Source organism: Triturus cristatus, chromosome 3_1 (genome assembly GCF_964204655.1).
Source record: "Triturus cristatus chromosome 3_1, aTriCri1.1, whole genome shotgun sequence".
Lineage (NCBI taxonomy): Eukaryota > Metazoa > Chordata > Amphibia > Caudata > Salamandridae > Triturus > Triturus cristatus.
Window position 1 is genome coordinate 864,103,494 of NC_140583.1, and position 23,401 is coordinate 864,126,894.

Below are 23,401 nucleotides of genomic sequence, written 5' to 3' on the forward strand. Positions count from 1 at the left end.
CGTGCTATCTGCACCTCTGAGGTACGTCACCCAGTTGACCCAGCCCTTGTATGACGTGATGTTGGACTGTATTAAGAAGGGGGCAATGGTACCATTCACACACCAGCACCACTCAGTGATTCTCATGCTGCAAGAAACGCATCTCTAGGGCACCACCTGCCCAGTCTTGGCCGGCCAAGGAAATGACCGGGTGTATCACACAGGATACACTAAGGGGTCAATATGGGTAGCCATTCTTCTTCATAAAACTCCCTCCATGGTGTTTTCCAATGTGACCTTACCAAATAGGGTGACAATAGTGGGAGGAGACTTTAATGTTATGGCTGACCGAGACTCCCAAAGACCGACCGCAGGTGACACAGAGGACATGAAGGGGACTTGAGGACTAGGCAAATGGATTAGGACTATTTGACATGTGGAGATTTTGAAATCCCCAGCCTAAAGGATACCGCACACCTCGGCAGCGCACTGTTCGCTAACCGGCATTGATCACTTACTGCTATTAAACCTTAAGCATACAACTGCCTCTCACATATTGCCCCGCAGGATATCGGACCATGACCCAATAACAGCATATTTCCTCCTCATATCCTCTGGCAGCAGGCTTCTAACAGACGAGCAAACTACACCCTACCTGACTGATGAACAGGAGCAGGCGTTTCTATATACCAAAAAAGGATACGTAGATTCACCTGGGGTGCTCTGGGGAACCTGTATGGCAACTATGCGGGGGACTGCCCGCTTGTATATTTACCGACTGACCCTCGACAGGGCCTCACTGAGACAATTCTGTTTGGAGGAAGCCTGGTGTTGCTAGGATGCCTCTACCATACGTGTTTATGAATGGGGCAACAAGTCAGTACAAGCTTCTTTAGTGGTTAGGCAACAAAGACTTGGAAACTCGGGTGATGCCTCGTGTAGTCAGTGGATCTGGTGGCAGTGATTTCCACTGAGGTCGCCTCAGCATTTGCACACTATTATGCGACCCTCTATGCCGAAAACACCTTCCCGGTACGAGAATCCGAATCTCCGCTAGAGGCAGATATACCACTTTCCAAGCTAACCGCGACAGACAGAGGAGCTTGAGCAACCACTCACAGTGGAAGAGGTAGGTGAGGTACTCTTCAACTTTAACTCAGGCAAGACCCACAGACCAGACGGATTCCCAGTGGAATACTACAGCAGACTCCGCACAAAAATCCTCTTGCCTATCCTAAAAATGTTAGAGGAGGCGGTCTCTGTGAGATGGTCACCACCGGAAGTGAGCCCTGCAACAGTGGCGGTCTTAATAAAACCGGGCGGCCCTCCAGACCGGTGTGCCTCCTACCATCCGATATCCCTTATTAATACGGAGGACAAATTCTGTGCCAATGTACTGGCCAGTCGCCTTCTACTGGTCCTGAACTGCCTGGTCCATCCAGATCAATGTGGATTATACCTACACTGCAGCACAAGGCACTGCATTTGGAGAGCCCACCTAGTTCTGGCTCCCTAACGATCCCTAAACAGCCTCACAGAACAAATGTTTGATCAATTAAAAAAAAAAAGCTTTTGACATGCTGAACCTACATTAGGAGTGACATCTAGGGGTGGGAGGTATTTCTCATGTCAGCCACGATCCGAAGAGCTGATTTAGGTGGACTGAATTTAAGAAATGAATAAAGCGATTACGTTGTAGACACTCTTTAAAAGGTGTTATTTTACGAGGTGCATGTAATACAATTTAAACTATCAGTGTTATTCTACGCTGAAACTAATGTATCAATACTGATAATACTGCAAAATTAATGAATTCAATGAAATATTACATCGATACCATATAAAATCCTTCAAATAAAGTTGTTTAATAAAAAATAAAAAAAAGATCCAATCAAACATTCTATTCAATACAGCCAAAACACTCAACTCACTAGGGCTCAGCGAACAGGACTACTGTCGTAGTCTACTAATGGCCTATCCCAATATTCCTTCACCCCACTTGACATGCTCATAAACCTTTCGATCAAAACTTTGTACTTTATATAAGAATTCTTTCACTTCATGAAACTGTTATCAATGATGGCTTTCTACCAAAAGCAGAGTCACATACATGCAACTGAGGCTTGCGTTCAAAGCAGAGCGCTTTAGGAAGCAAAATGGAATGCTGGCACTTATGGACTGATGTCAGGAATAATTATAACATACAGGAGGAAAAAAAGATACTGTTTTACTTTAAGCATATTGATTGACCTAGCTTTCTAACCCACCTCACAGCTTCCATTTAACCATGCATCATTCTATACAGTATTAACATTGGCAGTATTTATATAAAACGTGTCAAAGTATTTGTGAATGACCTGCTTCTGACATTATCATGTGCACTTCAGCTCTGATGCAGTTGACTAATAACTTGTGCAACAAATGTGCCAGTAACATAACTAAATAGTAAAAGAAACTAGGCTAATGTCGTTTTGTATTGAAAGCTTCACATGCATTGACCAAGCCAATGGATCTCGCCTTTTAGTGGCGCTATCTGAACTTCCGCTTTTGCCAATGCTGTTCCACAGCAGTAAAAATAATGAAATGCTTGTTTGCTGATGCAGACCAACATCAGCAATCACAAAAACAACCAACCACAGCTTGATAAATATGTTCATATGTGTCATCAAGCATGCACACATAAGCATCAACACTTAGAGCTGGAACACTCGTTGAGCAGCTGTGAGCTTTATAACACCCCCATCCCCGTTCATTCATCGCGCAGCAGCCTTTTTATCTTTAAATTTTGCCTTTTCATGATGGTAAATGCCAATCTTGAAGCAGTAAATTAAACAAAAATGTGCAAAAGCACATTTATGAAAAAAGGAGCCGCCCTGTATCAAATTAGAGCTACCAGGCCTTACAAAAAAGAAGAAAAAAAAAAAGAAACGCAACTGTGGGGGGAGGGAAAGCAATGGGAGGAGCGACAGGTGAATGTGGGGATAGGGAGCAAAAAAAGAGCATGAGGGAGAGAGATGGGTTTAAAAATCAAATAAAAATACAAAGTCGGATGGGGAGGTATGGGGAAAGCAAAAGAGGAACTGGATAGGGGCAGCTGTGGAACAACAGAGAAAGACATGGGGCAGGTGAGTGAAAAGGCAAGTAGCACACGAAGTGGAGAGCAAAAAAAACATGCACTCCCATGGAGTGCTTAAAGTAAAAAGAAACAAGCATTGGCATAGCCAATAGGTCTCGCTTTTGGGACCTTATAAGTGTTTATCTATGCAACGGTTGATGTTGTTGCAGCAAGGATATTGTGCTGCATAACTCAATACTTATAATGTCCCAAATGCGAGACCTATTGGCTATGAGAATGGATAGCGAATAGGTCTGGCTTTAAAACCACGTGGTTTCAAAGCACACTGATTTATCAAAAACAATGGGTGCTGCATAAAAATGGCATTCGTTTACAGTGGGACAGGGAATGTTCATTGGAAATACTGGTGTGGTGCACTAGGAGAAGAGACAAACTGGGTGGTGTATTTATACATGGAGCCATTAGCCAGGAGGTAGGGTAATTTCAGGAGACTGCTCAAGAGAATGGTAGTTTCTAGTAAAGGAGAAATTACTAGAAAAATAGCAGATGGCAACAAAGGGGTGTGGTCAGCTGTTTCCTCCATAACAAAGGAATGTCTTCAACTGGGCGCTCAACACAGCTGCCAGATGGTACAGAACAGATGTCTTAAATCATATGCCAAAAAGTCCCACAATTCCAAAGGCAACAGATATATGGTCGCTCCATCAAGTCCAGCACCAAGAATGTCACTGCTGGATTGCTAGCAGGAGAGAAAACCATGTCCAGGGGTTGGGGAGGGGGGCATGTTGGAGTTGAGAGTGAAGGCTGGGTCACAGCTATATGGCAGCTAAGTAGCTCCCTGCTAGGGGGCAACTAGGCTGAAAGACATATCACCTGTTCCAGAACGGTGGGAGAGAAGGTTAGGGTTCCATGACTAGAAGAGAGGAGTTCGCGGCTCTAGGGCTCGTAGTCAAAACATCACAACTCTAGGGCTATTAGGGAACACGGTAAAAGTTCTGGGTTTAGTAAGTTGAAGGTCACAGCTACAATGCCATTAAGAGGTAAAGCCTTGATTCCATGGCTGTAAGGCTGGAGGTGATAGCTCTGGGTCTTTTAAGGAGAATGCCACAGCTTCAGGATTATTAGGAGTCAAGCCCAAAACTACAAGGACACAGCTCTGGGGTGAATAAGGAGAAAGCGATAGCTACAAGGCAATTAGGAGGCAGGGTCATAGCTCCATGGATCGGAGGCTAAAGCTCTGGGTCTAGTAAGGAGAGAGTCTCAGCTACAGGATTATAATTAGGAGGTAACACCACGATTCCATGGCTGGGACGCTGAAGATGACAGCTGTGTGGCTAGTTACGGAGAAAGACTTAGCTAGAAAGCAGTTTGGAGACAGAATCACGGTTCCATGGCTTGAAGGATGAGGCTTTGGGGGCAGTTTTGTAAAAGTCACATCTCTAGGGTTATTAGGAGACAAGGTTATAGCTCGGGGGCTTAGAGGCCTGAGGTCTGGAGATAGGGTAGAGAAAGTCACAGCTACAGGACAATTAGGAGACGAGATCACAGTTCTGTGACTGGGATGCCGAAGGTCAGAACTCCTGGGAAACAAGATGAAAATCAGAGCTGGAAGACTTTAGTAGGCAAGGTCAGTGCTTCGGGGCCGGGAGGAAGGAGGGCACAGCACTGGGGTTAGTAAGGAGCAAATCACAGTTACAGAACTGTTGGCCGAAAATGTGACACTTCCCTTGTACGTAGGCTGAAGATTGGCACTCTGGGACGAGTAAGGAAAAAGTAACAGGCAAAATACTTTTGGAGACAAAGACATGGCTACGGGGCTGGGAGGCTAAGGTTCACAGCACTGGGGCAAGTAAGGAGAAAGTCACAGTTACAGAACCATTAGGAGAAAATTTCAAGCACCGCAAATGAAAAGCTGAAGGTCACAGCACCGGGACTAACAGGCTGAAGGTCACTGCTCTGGGGCGAGTAAGGGGAAAGTCACAGGTAGAAGATTTTTAGAGACAAGGACGCGGGTGCGGGACTGAGGGGTGGAGGTTCACAGCACTGGGGCTAGTAAGGAGAACGTTACAGTTACAGAACTATTAAGAAATATGCTGAGAAAGTACCTGAAAAGTATATAGTAATTTTAAACAAATATTTACAGATTATAGATGCAAACGAGTTACAATAGCAATATTTACTTGAAATAAGGCTTTGAGCCTCTTGACATACCTGTAAGCCGATGTATGTCGGAGGCGAAGGATATTTCACCAAGGCTCAAGATGGAGTGGCAGTGATCTTGGGGGATGTGGGGGGCACATCTATAGTGAGATTCAAGTGAGTAATAGCGGCTAACCAGAACAAGCCTGGGAGTTGTCTGCGCGCGTGCATAATTTTTATAGAGAAGTATAGTGCTTCACAGAGAGCCAAAGTGTTAAAAGGTTCCATAAGGCATGTATACATAGTTGTGTGGATAACTGCCAGCCCTCCCCCTGCTCAGTCTATCCTATAATGGTATATCCTGGGGGGATGGCATATACCAAGTCATGACCGGATGACTCTTTAGCCCAGGTCTCAGTCACAAAGACCTAACATCTGGTTCATGGGAGATGATGAATTCCGCAAACTCAACTTTATTCTTCACAAGGGACCTAGCATTGACCATAAATCCCAAATAATTTTTCATTTTAGGAGCAGTCAATTCCCTAGAAGGGAGCAGAAATGTATTAAAAGAGGCATGAGCTGAACTGGAAGTAGGAGCCAAGGAGGTGACCTGGAAATTATACAAGGGACAACTACTGCACTTATTATAGTAGAGTGCATTAAAATCAATAGGAGACAGACATACTGATAAGTTACCTTGATGACGCCAACTCAAAAGCTGCTCTCTGGAGTAAGTTAGATATGGGGCCTTTTCCCTTACAAAACTGTCAGGGGTTTGGGCGCACGGCGCAATGCAGTCACAGATGGGCGCACATGGGCACACCTTTGGCGTATCCGTTCAGGCATGTGAGTTATATGGGCGTTCCCCCCGCAACACAAGCCCACTGCTGACAATCTTGGAAGTGTGTATAAAAAGGCTTGTTTCCCTCCGCACAATCAGCTGATCAAGAGCCGCTGTGAACTGGGAAAGGAGCAAAATAAAAGTGGCAAATGAGGAAAATATTGCAATTCAAACAGTAAAATCAGTTAAAAACAATAAAAAAAAAAAAAACAACTCGGCCGGAGTCTCCCCCTCCCGCAACACTATCCCACTGACAATCCAGAAGTGTGTATAATAAGGCTTGTTTCCCTCCGCTCAATCAGCTGATCAAGAGCTGGTATGGGCTGGGGAAGGAGCATAATAAAAGTGGCAATGAGGTTAATATTACAATTCAAACAGTAAAAACAATTGTAAGAAAAACAACTCGGATGGAGCAGCCTACTGTAGGGTTGTTGCACGTCCATTTAGGCATGTGAGTTATATGGGCATTCGCCTGCAACGCTAGCCTGCTAACAATCCCGGAAGTGTGCAGAATAAGGCTCGTTTCCCTCCGTTCAATTCGCTGATCAAGAGCCATGGCAGACCGGGATAGGAGCAAAATAAACGTGGCAAATTAGGAAAACATTACAATTCAAACCATAAAATCAGCTAAAATAATAAGAATACCACAACTCTGATGGAGCAGCTTACCATAGGGATACCCGCTGAAAACACACAGCATGTTTATTTCCAGTCTTTCATTCACCCAATGATTTAACTTAAGAGTCTTGAACGCAACGCGACTGGCGAGCGACACAAAGCTACATCGTTATGCATTGCAATGGCAGTACACGGGATGCTTACTGCAGATGTGGTCAACACCAATCACAATATGCAAGTAATAAGAACACAGTACATGTTGCCTTTAGGGAGGCAAGAAGTGTGCGCTAGATAAAAACATGGCAATGCAGCCACTAAATCTCTAAAGGTGAAATACAATTTTCCTGACACTCTCAGAGTTTAAGAGCTTTCCCAAAAGCTCATCTCCCTTATGTAACTCAGCTGGAAGAGATTCAATTATGGCTGGATTAACTTTTGTGCCCAGCTGTACATGGAGAATAAAACATGGTAGAAATGTAAAGTTAACATCCCACGGGGGATATCATATTTGCATAATCTATATCTCTCCCATGGAGAGCTACATAGCTCCAGAATCTATTAAAAAAAATACCCGAAGAAAGCATTTGGCGGATGCCTTGCCTTGTCCATGAAGAGTCAGCGGGAGACACAGGTTACAGCTCCTCTCTCTGCATGCGATGAATTCAGGCCCAGGTGCACAGTGGCAGAGGTCTGATCTCATCCCATGCATCACAAATAGCTTTCATCAGGCTTGGGAACAAGGCATGTTCCCATTAAAACACTAATTCTTTAAGGTATTTAAGAGTCCTATGCTAATTTCAAGAAAATATTGTTCTTGTGAAAACTCCAGTTCTTCGAACATCGCTCCTCACAATCCTCAAGTAACAAAAATAAATCTGCCTAAAAGGTTTTACCTAAAACAGGCTGTATTCTCTAATGGAAACTGAATTTACACTATGTAAAGCATTCTAGCGTATCAGTAAAAAAAAAAAAAAAAAAAAAAAAATGTTGCATGCCTTTTAATGGTGGGAGGGCACTAAAGGTTCACAAGCAGATGTACAGACACAGTGTCTCTTGAAGCTGCCCAGCATAGTTGTGATCTCATAAATCTTTTACCTAATGTTAGGAGGGCTAATAACACTTTAGACCAAAGCCTCACAAACAGCCTTGAAAGACCACTAACAAAAAAGTTAAAAGGGTGCAGCCCAACGTACTAGATGTCAATGTGTGGAAAACGCAATTTCACATGCCAAGGTACAGCACTAATATACCAAGGACAAGTCATTCGATACCAAGATTCGGCCATAACATGCCCAGATTCAGCCTTATATGCCAGCATTCTCGGTCATGTGCTGCTTCATATTCCCTAGGACAGTCTCATTCACCCCAATAAACCTTATGTCAGGTGCAGCTATAGTCATCATATGCCCTGGTTCATCCTAAATGTTTCAATACAGGGTCACACGCCAAATGCACCATCTCGCATACCTAGCTACTAATGACTGACACAGGAACCATATTTCAAACCCCAACACCACCAGTAGAATGTAATCAGTGGCCAGACATCCACAGTTATCCATGTACACTCACAGTAAGTAACAGTGGCACTAGTAGCCACTAGTTTAGTTTGAATTTCAAATTATAGAGCACAGCTTACACTTCAAAAGGGGTTCAATGTGTTTTAACCTCCAAATAAGCAGAAAGGAAGGGCGAAATCAGCAAACTGGACAGAAAGACTGAAAGGACACGTTGGAAAGATTACTTATGAAGAGCGAGGTTTAAAAGGTTTTTGTTTTAGAAATCATTTGCCGACCTCTGTCACACAAAGAGTAGGAGAAAGGGTATTACATAATTTTGCACCTGCTACAGTAGCTGAACACCCTCCTCGCAGCATAAGAAACTTTGGAGGGAGGATGGAAAAAGAATTAGCGCATCTCAGAGATCTGGCCGGAGTGTAAAACTTGAAAAGTTCTTGAAGATTATTTGGACCAGTGTGATAGACAGCTCTGTGAATGTAAGTAAGAGTATTAAACTGAATCCTTTTTAGGTCTCGCCTGAGCCAGCGCTTTAGCGCTGCTCTGGCGAGAGCTATAGAAAACGGGGATTTGGAAGTGCAAACGAGTGCTTTTCAGGCCCCCAACTACAGTGCATGTGCGCCGGGCACGCGCACCAGTTGGCAGCCTGCGTGTACATTTCGCGGGCGCTTTGATGTTCTCAGTGAGCCGCGCGGCCACTGCGAACATCAAAGCGCCCGCGAAATGATTACTTTCACTTTAACGTTTGCACCTACTTGGCAGACTGGTTCTCTGTTGCCCTTCCCTCCTCTGCTCTCTCTCCTCAGAGTCCGTCCCTCCCCCTGTTGCAGCAGCAGGCATTACACGGGGGAGGGTGGCTCTTCATGCCTACCAAAAAACAAGCATTGGCATAGCCAATAGGTCTCGCTTTTGGGACCTTATAAGTACTTAGTTATGCAACTGTTGCATAGTTAAACACTTATAAGGTCCCAAAAGTGAGACCTATTGGCTATGCCAATGCTTGTTACTGCTGGAAGCCACTGAAGGGCCTTCAATTATGGTGAAACGGGGCAGGGTCTGGGAAGATGGAGTAATAACCTAGCATGCTGAATTCTGATCAAACTGAAGTTTGTATACGAGTTTCCTGGAAAGGCCTAGGTAAGAAGAATAGGAGTAATCCAGCATGGAGATTAAAGAAAAGGTCAACTGCATCTTTAACCAGTGATATATCCAGAACCAAAAGCAAAAAAAAGAGGTAGGCACAGACACCCTATGGCACTAGTGTCAAATGAGAATATTTGGGCCGGTTATCTTCTCGTACTGAGAATGTCAAGAAGAATGTTAAATATTTCAAGCTTTATCTGAAATCCAAATTTGAAAACCAAGTGTGTCTAGCACTACGGAGAATGAACAAAAAGAAGCCTTCTAAAATGGCTCCGTGAGATGCTTTTGTTGTGGTGGAGGCGAGGCAATGATGAAAAGGCATTCAATAGGGGCAATTTAGGTTTTGTTTATTGAAAAAGTCATGAATTGCTTACCTGTCTTTATTATATATAGTTGTTAGAGTCTTTTTCGCGGAAAGGTGTGGTGCAGCAGCCAGGGCAGCTGACTTCGGAGCACAGGGTTCACGGTTCGATCCCCGGCGGTAGCTCAGCACCATGTAACTACTTAATTTCCACAACGGCCCCCAGCGCCTTGAGACCCGTAAGGGTGAGTAGTTTGCGCTTTACAATACGGATTTATTATTATTTATTTATTATTTAATAAAAAGAAAATAATAGTTTACTTATACTTCGTTTTAGTTGGCATAACTAAGCCTCAGTCAGAGGCTAGGGTAAAGCCAGCCAGTATTGACATTCATTTTGCAGTGGCAGAAAAAATGTCACTTATAAAATTACATGAACAAGTTTCCTATTGTACGTTTCTCTTCTGCATTTTTGTTGTTGATTAGCTGATCTGAAATGTATTACTTTTTGTTCCTCCAGAAGAAAGCCATGAGCTGAATATTCCTGGAGTCGCAACCCATTTAAGGTCCTCTGTCCCGGTGTGGACTAAGCAGCTCCACTGTGTACTGTTTTCACTTGTTGCATAAATGTCACATTTTTGATGTATCGCATTTTTCTGTTTTACTATTGGTCTGTGTAAAAGTTACTTTATTAGTACAGCCCTATTATGTCAAATCTCATAATGTCGAGAATGTGCGTTTCACTTTCTGAGACCTATAAAAGTCAAATTTTTGGGCGATGTGCCAAATATTTTGCTCACTTCCTAACAGCAGCCAAGTTAGTCTGCATAATTTATACAGACTTTTCTTGTCTTTTTAAATATACAGACATCGCATAGCCCGTCTATTTTATATTCGGACTCTCTTAACTTTTGAACTAAGCAGATTTTATGCTGATCCTTTGCTGAGCTATATTTGGGTTCTGGAAATTAAAACTTGCTTTGGAGATTAACCTTATGTTATTACCTTTCGCACTTGGCATTATTTGATCATTACTGATGCGGATTTGAATATGGCTAATTTTTACCTTCTCTAATGACTCAAATTTTAATACAACTTTATGGTTTCAACTTTGAATTTTGTCCTGTTAGGGTTTAACGGCAAGAGCTGCCATCTGCTGAGACTCACTTGGCCGCCGATCCTGCGTCTCAACCCTGCTAACAGCATTGACACACTGAATCCAAGTCTAACAAAGAGCTTCATAATTCCATCTGTAATTTTTTTTAACCTTTCAATGCTTAATCTAGTGGCCGCTAATGAAGATCTGGTAGGGCTGATCTATGTCATGCAATTTTATCAAGAGATCCACATTGAATAAATTGATGATCAATCAATCCAGATGAAAAGTAGTTACATTGTCAATAGTTTTCCTGAAAATTTGACATGTATCCAGGTTCTTAGACCCATGATACAAGCGTGTCTCCTTTGCCTAGTCACTAGCCTTCATCACTGATCAAAGCCCAACTAAAATCAAACATATCTCAGAACGTACAAAAACTGCTTCCTCTCTTCTACATCTACTTAGTAAACTCAAATACCCATTTCCTCCCTCGGATTTTAGGAGAGCAGTACAAGCATTACTGATTTTCATATTGACAGTGGAAATGCATTGCTAGCCAGCCTCCCCAACTCCAAATTGGCTCCCCTCATGGCTAACCTTCATACTGAGGTTCTACTCATCTCAGGCACAAAAAGTCAATCAACATTATATCCATTTTAAGAACTGCAATGGTTGGCCCTTCCTGCAAGAATCACCTTCAAGATGATTTGTATCATGCACAAATCATTACACGCTAGCTCACTCAGCTGCCTAAAGCAGATGCTATGAACTACCAGAGGGAAAAGAAATCGAATAAGCAAATGGACAATACTACTAGAAACCAGAAAAAAATAGATTCTTAATTGCCCTTCCTCCTGACATTACCAAGGGACTATGGAACCGCCTACTTGAAAATATCCGACTTGATACCAACTTAATGTCCGTTCAGAAAGAAATAATAATTAATTACTTCTAAACCCACTTTAAACGTTCGTTATTATTGTATGATGCTGTGGTTTCGTCCTACATGTCCAGGTAGGGGGGGGATACATTGTTTGTGTGGTTTTTTTGTGGCCCTTTATGTTCGTTGCCATCTTGTCAAGGGGAGGGTTGTCACGGTCTCCAAGCATGCGCTAAGCGATAAGTGTGCCTTGAAAATGTAGGCTCATTTCCTAGAATGCACAGGGGTTGGGCTCTTATATGAAAAGCTATGGGGTTCTCTCCTTCCTTAGGAGAGACACTGTTGATATTGCCTGCTTGCAGGAGACTCATCTCTCCCATGCAAAGTCTACTAATGTGGCCAAGAAATGGAGGAGGCAAGTCTATTATGCTAATTATTCAACTTTCTCACGGATGTGCGCATCTGGTTTGCACCAGGGGACCCTTTTGCCCTATTGTACATGTATGTGGACATAGAGGGTCGTACTCTGCTGATTCAAGGCAGACTTGACGGGGTAGATGTCACGATTGTCAATTTGTATGGGCGATCCGGACGACACTTGGGCAATTGCCCAAGAGGAAAGCATCAGGCAGTGATGGTTTCCCCACCTTATTTTATCAGGGTTTTACCCCCATTCTTAGGCAACGCTTACTGGCAGTTTACTTGGAGGCCATTGACTCTGTTGTCCTTCCTCCGTCCATGCGGGAAGGCTGCATCTTTATGAAGCTGAAGCCTGGTTAGGATAGATCCGACCCGTATGCCTATAGACAGCTTACGATAATCAATACGGATACTTAAGTGCTTTGCAAGTCACTGTCCCTTCAGTTAAGTCTGGTGATCTCGCAGTTAATTCAGAAGGACCAATGCAGATTCATACCCAGTCTAAGTACCACCATGAATTTACAGAGTCTAATGCAGGTCCTGCATGAGGTGGAGGGTAGAGAGGAGGAAGTGGCTGGTGTCTCCATTGACATTGCCAAGGCCTTCGACACAGTCGACTAGCAATACCTTATGCAGGTGTTTGATGAAACGGGGTTTGGCATGCACTTTTGAGCTTGGCTGTGTCTCCTGTACACTGGTCCCACGGCTAAGGTGTGAGTGGGTAAGTTATGTTCTGATCCCTGGTTTGTTGGCAGGAGCACCCGGCAGAGTTGTCCTTGATCACCGATCCTTTACGCTATTGCCCTGGAGCTGCTGGCCATACAGATCCGACAATTGTCTAGATGAGGTATAGGCTGACAGCACCATTTTCTATCTAAGGCCACTAGACGATCCCTTACCCTCCTTCTGAACCACCAAGATGCTTTTGAGGAGCACTCGGTTCTTAAGATTAATCACAATAAATCGTTTGTCTTTCCTCTGGGGACGTTGGTTGCCCGCAACCTGGACTCATTGCTGTAATTGCCCCTCCGTTGGGAGCCTGATAGGTTCCGATACTTGGGGGTGATAGCTCATACAACACAGAAACCCCATTAATATATTATTGGAAGAGTTACTGAGGGCCTCCAGTCATCCGTGCAGTTTTGCGATTCCCTCCCCCTGCCACTCATGGGTTGGGTGGCCGTCTCCACGATGGTGTTTTTGTCAACATGTCTGTACTCTATGCAACACTCATTTGACACCCTTCCTCGGGGGGTGTTTAGGAGGTTGCATTCTCACCTTACCTCGCTGATTTGGGCAGGGGGACATAGTAGATTGTCGAGAGACTTTCTGTTCCCGCCCCTAGAAGAGGGGAGCTGGAGGTTCCCAGTTTGGAGCAATATTTATTGGCCCCTCAGATCCAGCATGCTGCACATTGGCTGTGGAGGGGAGTAACTGGGAGAAGTCCCTTCTACAGGACGAGTCCCTTCTCAGCTTCTGATGGCAGGTGTACGGGACGCGGTTCGGGTACCGAACGTTCTTGTGTGAACAGACAGTCAAAGTGGTTCTGCAGAAGACTCCTTTTGCCAGGGAATTCGTTTTCTGGGATTTGCTAGCATTCCGTGTTTTTTTCTGTCTGGCGAGAAGGTGGTTGCAAGACGCTGTAGGACTTGTCACCCAATGAAACATTTATTATGTTTGAAGCGGCACAGGACAGTTTCCACTTAGGGCCGGAGCAGTTTCTGCAACATGCCAGTTTTACAGCTATACCAGGGCTCGGAAAATCCACTCGCATTTGTGAGTCAGTTTCAATTAGGGCAAGCTATTTTTAGGTCCTACTCACCCTTTCTGGTGAGTAGAAAGACAAACTGACACTTGACCTCGGCCTCTGAAAGGAGAGCAAATGTGACAAGATAGCAAGATTTAAAGGCATCTTTATTGCTCACAAAGTGACTGAGAAATAAAAATGATGTTAAAACTTGTTAACTTGTCACATTTGCTCAGCTTTCAGAGTCAGAGGACAAGTGCATTTCAGTTAGGTCGAGTAGATGTTTCACTTTACTAGATCTGCAGTTCTAGTGCAATTTTGGGGATTTTCCGAGCCCAGTATACTTAGGGATATATGGCCCTCCTTCCCTGCGGCTCCATCCACGTCGCATACTTTTTGGGGCTTGATAGAACTGGGTGGAGGCAGTCACTTGGTCTCTCTCCAATACAAAGACCTGACAGTTTATTAGCCGCTCACTTCATTTCCTGCTCATGCTGCGTGGAATGGTGACCAGGGTATACATATAGAGAATACGCAATGGGTGAGAATGTGAGCGTTGGTGAAGTCCATATCGAGCAATGACTGATCTAAACTCACACATTTTCATTTCCAACACTGTACGTACGTGATACCAAAGCTCTTACATAAAACGAACCCGAAAAGGCCAATTAGTTGTCCCAGGTGCCAGGCCTATTTTTGACATTTGTGTGGGCTTGCCCCACTGTGCACACGTTTTGGATGAGTGTGGTGGCTCGGGTGGTGGTGCTAATTCCTTTTACAGTGGACCCTACCCTTTGCCTGTTGGGTGACATGCACAGGAAGGTAGGCCAGACAATGGCGTATAAGTTCTTGCACTGGTTGCTGCTACTGGCTAAAAGCCAGGTGGTGAGCGCCTGGATCGGTCAGATAGGTCCCAGTGTGGAGCGCTAGGTGGCGGATGTGACTGAATGGTCAGTGTCAGAGGAGCTGAGGCTGAAGTAGTGCAGACATGATGAGGTGTGGGACGATCTTGGGGTTTGGGCGGATCTCCTGGCCATCTTCATGGACCCCGGGGGCACCTGCATGCACTTCGACGGATGACAAGGACTCCACAGCCACTGTTGATGACTAATTGTGTTACTGTGGGATATGGCTTTGTCCCGTTTAATGGCCAGGGTAAGGCTGGGTTCCTCATGCTCTGTTCATGAAGGAGTTCAATTTGAGTATAATGCTGCAGTTTAGATTTCCTTATGTTGTACTGGCTGATTCACTCTGTGACATGGCTGATGATGGCTATTGTTGATATGTCTGTTTCTGTTATTCAAAGAAAGAAGATCATAATAGGAAAGAAGATGCTACTAATACTGTACTATTTTCTCTCTCACACTTTCCTTTGCATATCTGATAAAAGCGAATTCTTCTGATTGCCATTTGTAAAGTGATCTACCACCCACTCACATTAAATCCCTGGATTTTCTCACTATTCCTTTCTTTCCAAGAAGAACAATTTCAAGACAAAGGGACTAAACAGCTTGGTCCAGCTCACATTACTTTGTAAAATGAAGCCTTTCCTGCCCTGCTACAAACTTCCGGTCCACTGTCAGGCCCATGTCCTGACAAACATCCATGTAGGCAATATTCCATTTGCTAACCATACTCTTTGAATCCTCATGCAGCTGCTGAAGTAATCACCAACCGAAGAAAATTGGAACACATTCCCCCTACCTTGAAAGGACTGCATATGTTCCCTCTCTATGCCAGAACCCACTGCAAAGTTTGTTACATAAACTGTAAAGAACTCTACTCGCGAGTATCTTACCTCCAAACAACACATTATGTGGCACATGCACTAATGGGAGCAAACATCTTGCCTAGGTGGAAATCCATAACATTCACAGATCACAACTTACAAGCCAACAGGCTTGTCTGCATCACATAACCAAGACACTGGAATACCCTTCATTTGCACCTCAGATTTGCTCCCCCAGTGATGCAATTCAGGGAAGGATCCAAGACTCACACCTTTACAATCTTCCCACCATTAGGATCTAGATGGCATCTCTTCCCTCCCCTGCTTTCCCTCATTGAAATGTGGGGTTTCTTCTGTATTTTTGCAATTTGAGTTCTCAATGTAAATTTACCTGCCTCTCCATCCTCACAAGTTGGCGGGCATTGCGCTGCTACATACAGTGCTCAGATGTACTTGGGGTCTTAGGTCCACACTTTAAATATAGCTCAAATAAAATAAATAAGAAATATTTGTGGGTATTGCCAGAACATGCAAGTAAAGCCATGATATGCCCAGATACAGCCATCAAGTGATGAGGTGAAGCCATTGAGTACCCATGTGCAGTCATAATATACTCAAGTCCAGCCGTTATATCTAAGGCACAGACAGAGGCTCTGGTAAAGCCTCGTATGACTAGACAGAAGGTCAGAAGCCCATGTGCTTCAAGTACATGCTCACATTGCTAATGTACGACCTCATCATATTTTATGCAAAGTATAACCCCAATAGGCCCACACATCAACTCATATGATTAATCACTGCCACGATATGCCCATGTAGAGCGCTCAAACGTTAGCCTGAACTTCATATACCCAAGTACAGCCACGATATGTCCAGCTACAGGCTTATGAGCTCAGAATTAACCTTCTGTCTAATACAACTTAATCTGCCCGGTCAAAGTTCTCTAGAAGGAAAAGCAGTCTTGCATTTTTCCGAATGCAACTAGTAAATTGTTCTACTGTTTTGCAGCCTGGACATCAGAGAGGCTACATGTAGCTTTAAGGAGTTTCAATCTAGAGATATGTTTTAAGAGGCCAGATCTGATTTTAGAGATCAGGATGGCAATGAAAAGCCACCAGAGTGCCTTGAAGACCAGAAGGATATGTTCCAATGGACAGAAAATTATAAGGAGTGTTGCAGCCATGTTCTGAAACCACTACAGCTTGAAGAAGTGATTCATGTAAGTCGAGTTCCAGTTCGTTACTGCACTAGAGAGTTTGTGGGTTGTACTAAAATAAGGTACCCTAGAAAAGGAAACGTATATCCGAGAAGGTAGTTGAAATACTTGACTACTGCCTAGAACTACAGCTTATCCCAGGATAAGGTGTCAGAAATTAGACTGTGGATGTCCATGAATGACTTTGAAGTCTATAGTTTAATGTTTGCTTACAACCCTGTTCTTATCGGAAAACTAGCCAACCTGTTGACACTAGAATCAGGTATGGGGGTTTCTAAGTGTACTGAATAGTACCTGAATCAATACGTTTAGGACTTCGTCACTAGAAGTGTCGGAGTGATGGGGAAGGCCAACAAGAAGGCAAATTCAATAATCGAGCTTGCTGATAACCAATGAATGGATCAGTGCCTTGTTTTGTGAAAGGGGATGGGAGGACAAGTTTCACATATATTTAGGATTTGATACTTGCTGAAGTGGCAGTAGTAGTGACGAAAGATTTCAACCCCATAGATGGAGTGAAAAGCACCCCAAGTTTATTGTGAAAGGGAAAAACATCAGTGTGTTTGGTAGGTAGTAGATACAGCTAGCAACACAATTAACAGTAGAAGAGATGGGGAAGTAGAGGATAAAATATTTAGCTGAGTTCAGCACGAGGGAAAGTATGGCCCTCCAATGACAAATAGCAGTAATACAGTTGTGATTGTAGAGGAGTGAGAAGCTAGGAATGAAAAGACTGTATGGGTATTGCCAGCATTTAGGTGATAAGTTATCAGCAATATCAGATGATGTCACCAAGGGAGGCGGAATACAGACATAAAAGAAAAAGGCCCAGGCCAGATCCTAGAGGGACGCCAACAGTTAGAAGGGGGAGTTGTCATTTATCAGATTGTCAGGCAACTGAGAAGGACTGAACATGGACATAGAACTAGGAGTCGAAAAGATAAGCACAAGATCTTTAAGTGACAAAGTAAAGTAGGGTGATCAACAATGTCACAGGTTGTGTCAAGTAGTATGGGGAAGGACACAAGGTGGATGTGGTGAGAAGAGGTGAGCTACATGAGTGACAGCGTTTTCCATGGAATGAAGTGCAATGAAACCTCATCAGAAGTAAATGAGAAAAGGGGGCGGAGCTAGCCGGCGGCAATGGCGGACGCTAGAGTGCAGAGCTCCTCGCCTTAGCCCTCACATGATTCGTCCAACGATCCTTCCACGCTGAGCCGCCTGGCTGGAAGCACGGGGGAATCCTCCCACCACTGAGCGGTGTTGCCTGTGGGACCCTGCCGACTGGTTTGGGGGCCGTGAGGGCTGCCGCGGGGACCGGAGCTGTGGCTGCCTGCCGGGCCGGCATCCCCGACCTGCCCTGGGGTTGTTCCCGACGTGCGTGCCGCGACGTGCGGCAGTGGAAGCGAAAGTGGTCCCGATTGGCCGGACCTGCCCCTGGACGCCTTGCCGGAAGAAGCTGCCGCGGAGCGGCCGGCTCCAGAAGACGGCGCTGAACCCGGCGACCCTGGCAGCGGTGGCCCCTGGACCCGCCACGAGCTGCGGCAGTCGACCTGGGATCGGCGTTGTGGAAGCCGACCCGGGCACCTGGGAGATCAAGCCTGGGGACTGAAGGCCTGAGGCGGATGGCGGTGTGGCGCCTGGACGTGGAGTTCGCTGGAGAGCCCCAGGGCCCTTGAGACACGCGGGCGGCCACGGGGGCCTTTCGAGCTGAGTGCGTTGCGGAGACACCGGAGACGGTGCTGGATACGGGGCCCCTGAGGAGTTGTGGTGGTGTGGCCCCCTCTCCCCCCCCTTCCCGGAGGATACCTGCTGGCGAGACTAGAGGGCGCTCTGGGTGGCACGGAGAGCCCGGATCAGCCCTTGCGGGTGTACCCCTGCCTGGATATTCGGAGTGCTGGTGGCGACTTGTGGAGACTTGCCAGGGCGTTGTGGAGAGGCCTGGCCCGGGGGCGGAACGGCGCGCCGGAGACTGGTACGCTCACCGGTGTTGTGGGCACTGATGTTGACGGGGCCATCCGGCTACAGGCGACTCTCCTGACGGCACTGGCGGGAACCCGGAGGTGAGGCCCAATCGCGGGGTTGCTGAGGCGGTGTACCGGGGGCCGCCCGGATAGCTCCTAGGACCTGCTGGGGGTGCCCTGGCCTGGGGGCGCGCCGGACTCGGACTGCAGACATGGGGAAAAGTGATAAGACGCAACCCAAAATATCCTTTGAACCCCGCAGGGCGAAGGGGCCGGCCGCGGAGGCGCCGGAGGCGACGGCGGGTGGCTCTGCCTCGGGGGGCGCCACGGGAGCGGACCTCAGGGAAATGCTGGTGGCGATGGAGAAGGGCCTTCAGGGCAGTCTGACGGCAATTGACGCCAAGCTGGACGCGCTCACCTACCGAATGGACCGTATGTCGGAGCGGGTGGATAAGAACTCGGAGCGCCTGGACATGGCGGAAAAAAGGGTGTCCCACGTGGAGGACGCGCAAACGGAGTGGGACGCGGATAGGAAGCAAATCAGTAGGCTGCTCCAGGTTATTCAGGACAAGGCAGAAGATTTGGAGGCCTGCTCGAGGAGATCGAACATCCGCATCACGGGGGTCGCGGAGACGACGCAAACCGGGAGGATGGAACTCTTTGTGGAGAAGCTCCTGCGAACCCTGTTGGGAGAGGACGTGTTCTCTCCCATGTTCGTGGTTGAAAGGGCACACCGCTCGCTGGGGACTCGCCCAGAACCGGGAGCACCGGCGAGGCCTACAATTGCAAAGTTGTTGAATTACAGAGACCGAGATGCGGCCCTGCGGGTGGCCAGGGAAGAGGGCAAGCTCCAATTTGAAGGTATGGACATCTCCATTTTCCCCAACTTCACGGCCAGGGTACAGGAAGAGCGAAGTCACTTTGCTCCATATAAAAAACAGCTCCGAGAACTAGGTCTGGACTACGCGATGCTCTACCCTGCGAGACTGCGGATCAACAGGCAGGGCCGTTCCCACTTCTTTACTGATCCGAAGGAGCTGCAGCGATCCTTGAAGGACTGGTCAAAGGAGCAGCGGAGCAGCCCGCGGAGCCAAAAAGACGCTACTGAGGAGACCTCACGCCTGGAGGAGCAGGACTAGCCCAGTGTGGACAGTCGGACTTAATGTACAACGGGGCTGGTTGGTCTTCCTGGCTGGGCGGGGGGTGATTGATGTCCTGGCAATGGATGGGGCACTGGAGCTGCCCTACTGGCTGAGTCTGGCGCGGCCGCACATGGGGACTACGCCGCTGCCTCCTGGTGATACTTTTCTGATATATTGGACAAGTAGGCACTCTGGGGGGTCCTGTGACCTAGTAATAAGTGGGGGCAATACATTGCGCCCGCTTGGATGCTGGCATAAGTAGCCTGACTTCCGGAGACCTGGGGGTCCCCCCCCCCTCCCCCGGGGTGCTGTATGATGTTTGCTTATCTGAACTGGTCCTGAGTTTCCCCGAGTGAGGGGTTGGCGGATGACAGGGGCCTATTGGGGGCAGCGGACTTATTGCACAGGGCGTCTGGCCTGGTCCCATAGGGGAGTGGTTTGGGTTCCCCCCCCGTAGACCTGGAGGTAGTTGAAGCGGGGGCGGCCCACGCTGGGTTGTGCCTGAGGGCAGGGCGGGGAGGGTACATTACTACCCGGAGGTGCAACCTAGTAGGGAGTGTTTGGTGCCTGGTAGTCTCTGCCCCCACGCTGCTGCTCTAGGTGGTCCCTGTTGGGGCTGATTTGGGAAATGTTAATGAGAGATGTGTGCGGTTTTGAGGGGTGGGGGGTGGGATTGGGGTCCTGTCTGGCCAGGTTGGGGGGAGGTCGGCTGTGGGTGGGGGGGGGAGCGCAGATGGGGGGGGTTTGAAATGTGGGGTGGTTGGGTGCACGACGCACTGCGAGGCCTGTGTCTTGGTTTGTTTTTGGCATTTTGGATGTGGAAGCCCGGTAATCGCCCAGTCAGTGACATCCTGCGTAAAATTACTCCTGGGGACGCGAATAGAGTGTGGATGTTGCGATGGCAGACCCTAGAGTGGTGAATGGGGAAAGCAATACTGGCACTCTAAGAGCACTGACGTGGAATGTTCGAGGACTAAATGACTTCCGTAAGCTCCGGAAAGTGCTGAACTATTTCCACAAACACCACACTGACCTAGCTCTAATACAGGAAACACACCTTCCCCCGGGGAGTAAAATGCTTTCTGCATGAGGCTTGGCGGGCACTAGCATGGCGGCTGGCTTTACAACGCACTCCCGGGGGGTGGTCATGTGGGTAAACCCGAACTCCAAATTGAAACTGACGGTGCTTGCGGCTGATCCACACGGGCGCTACTTAATTGCTAGGTGTTCAGGAAAGGGTCATGACCTGGTGGTAGTTAACGTGTATGGTCCTAATTTTGACGATCCGGGGTTCTACGCCACGCTGGCGGCACTTTGTAGACAATACGAACACGCGAGAATGGTGTGGGGGAGTGACTTCAACTTTGTATTCAACCTGTCGGTGGACCGCTCATCGGGGTCGGCGAGGCGCCCGGCGACAGCGGCTTTGCGCATGCAGGCGGAGATGACTAGACTTGATCTGGTTGACGCCTGGAGGCACGGGCACTTGGGGAAAGGAGGTTACACGCACTATTCTGCGCACCATGACGTGCACACTAGAATCGACTATTGGTTGGTATCGGGTTCCCTACTGGCGGCGGTTAAGGGGTGCATAGTGCTCCCACGTACGCTTTCGGACCACTCCCCTCTTCTGCTGGTACTAGACTCCCCGATCAGGCGGATACCGCCATTCACCTGGCGACTGCCGCCCTACTCGTTGCTGGACGAGGCCTTCAGGGGGGAGTTGGCGGAAGACATAGAATCTTTCTTTGATAAGAATCTGGGCTCGGTACAGAGTTTCCACACGATATGGGACTCATTCAAAGCTTACATACGCGGCATGGCTATGGCCAAACACTCTAGTGTCCTTAAGTGTATCCGACAGCGTATGCGGACCATAGAACGCAGTTAACGCAGCTTGAAAAGCAACTACTGCGGTCCCCGGCTGACGGGGTTGAAGCTAGGATTTGCGAATTGGTCGCGGAATACAATAGCGAAGCAGACAGGGAGGTGCAACACATGGGCAAGTATGCAACTGCCCGTACGTATGGGGAAGGTGAGCGCCCGGGCTCCTTGGTGGCGAAGATATTGCGTAATAGCAGACAGCCCCTGGTAGTGGAGGAGCTTGTCACCCCCGCCGGCACAGTGATCACAGACCAAGAGGAGATTGTGGCTGAATTCAGAGCGTTTTACGCCGACCTCTATTCATCTAAGTCAGCGCAGATGGAGGAGGAAATAGATGACTACCTCAGCTACATTAAAATGCCCTTCTTGTCGAACTCCCAGAGGGAATTTCTGATGTTACCCATACAACAGGATGAGATACTGGAGGCACTGGGGGGCATGAGGTCGGGCAGTGCTCCGGGTGCAGATGGGTTGACAGTGGCCTTCTACAAGGCCTTCAAGGACGTGCTTCTCCCGCACCTGATCACGCTATTTGATGAGATATGTCAGGAGGGGTGTATGCCGGACACCATGAGAGAGGCCCTACTGGTTACTGTTCTGAAACCTGGGAGGCCCCCTAACGTATGCGGGTCCTACCGGCCCCTCTCACTGCTTAATGTGGACACCAAGCTGTATGCTAAGGTCTTGGCCACGCGCCTGGCTCTGCTGGAGCCGGAGCTGGTGGCCCCGGAGCCGGCGGGCTTTATCCCATCAAGAAACCTCACATATAACATCCGTACGGTGCTGGGAGCCATGCAACATGTACGTCCGGAATGCAAGGCCATGGCGCTTTTTCTGGACCTGGAAAAGGCATTTGACTCTGTAGAGTGGCCATTCATGGTGCGTGTACTCCGTAAGTTCGGGCTGGGTGAACCCTTTCTGCAGATGTTGGGAGCTTTGTACTACCGCCCCACTGCTAGGCTGCGGATCGGAGATCGAGTCACGGGCGCCTTTGACATAGGCAGGGGCACCAGGCAGGGTTGCCCCCTTTCTCCGCTCCTATATGCCCTGGTGGTGGAGCCGTTGGCCTGCGCCATTAGGGAATACCATAGATATGAGGGCATCAGCTTTCCCACTTATAAGATCGGCATTTCGACCTATGCCGACGACACCCTGCTGTATGTGAGGGACCCGGAGGTGAATCTCCCCTCCATACTTAGGGAGGTGGTCAGGTTCGGGGCGCTGTCTGGTTTGCCGGCTCCCACGCTCCTACAGCGTTTTCAGTTCCATAGAGTGCGTGGTGCGCTCCCGGCCCTCTTGGGGCCGGGTATGGCGGAGCCCCCAGAGGTCCTGGAACTAACTTATGTAATAAAGACCACGGCGTCAGCCAAGCTGGTCACGACACTCAAAAGACTGGGGGATCAACGTATGGCGTTCCGGTGCAACGCGGCGAGAACTGCATGGCAGACGGATCTTAACATGGAGATCACAGACGAGGTGTGGAAGTACTGCTGCGCCAGCACCAAGACGGTATCATTAAACGGCCGGCACAGATTGGTGCATTTTAAATTCTTGCAGCGTGTATATTATACCCCGGAGCGATTGCATAGGCATGGGCTGCGCCAATCCGCGGACTGTGAGCGCTGCCACTACCCCATGGCGGATTTCATGCACATGGCCTGGTACTGTCCGGGGGTCGCCAGGTTCTGGGCGGAGGTTTTAGGAGA

General features: G+C 47.6%; 1 protein-coding gene across 4 annotated transcripts in view; it reads right to left on the reverse strand.

The window, feature by feature from the left end:
• The window catches only part of DYNC1I2 (dynein cytoplasmic 1 intermediate chain 2), a 338,688-nt gene that overhangs the window by 284,336 nt on the left and 30,951 nt on the right, over positions 1 to 23,401 (reverse strand). The window lies entirely within an intron of this gene.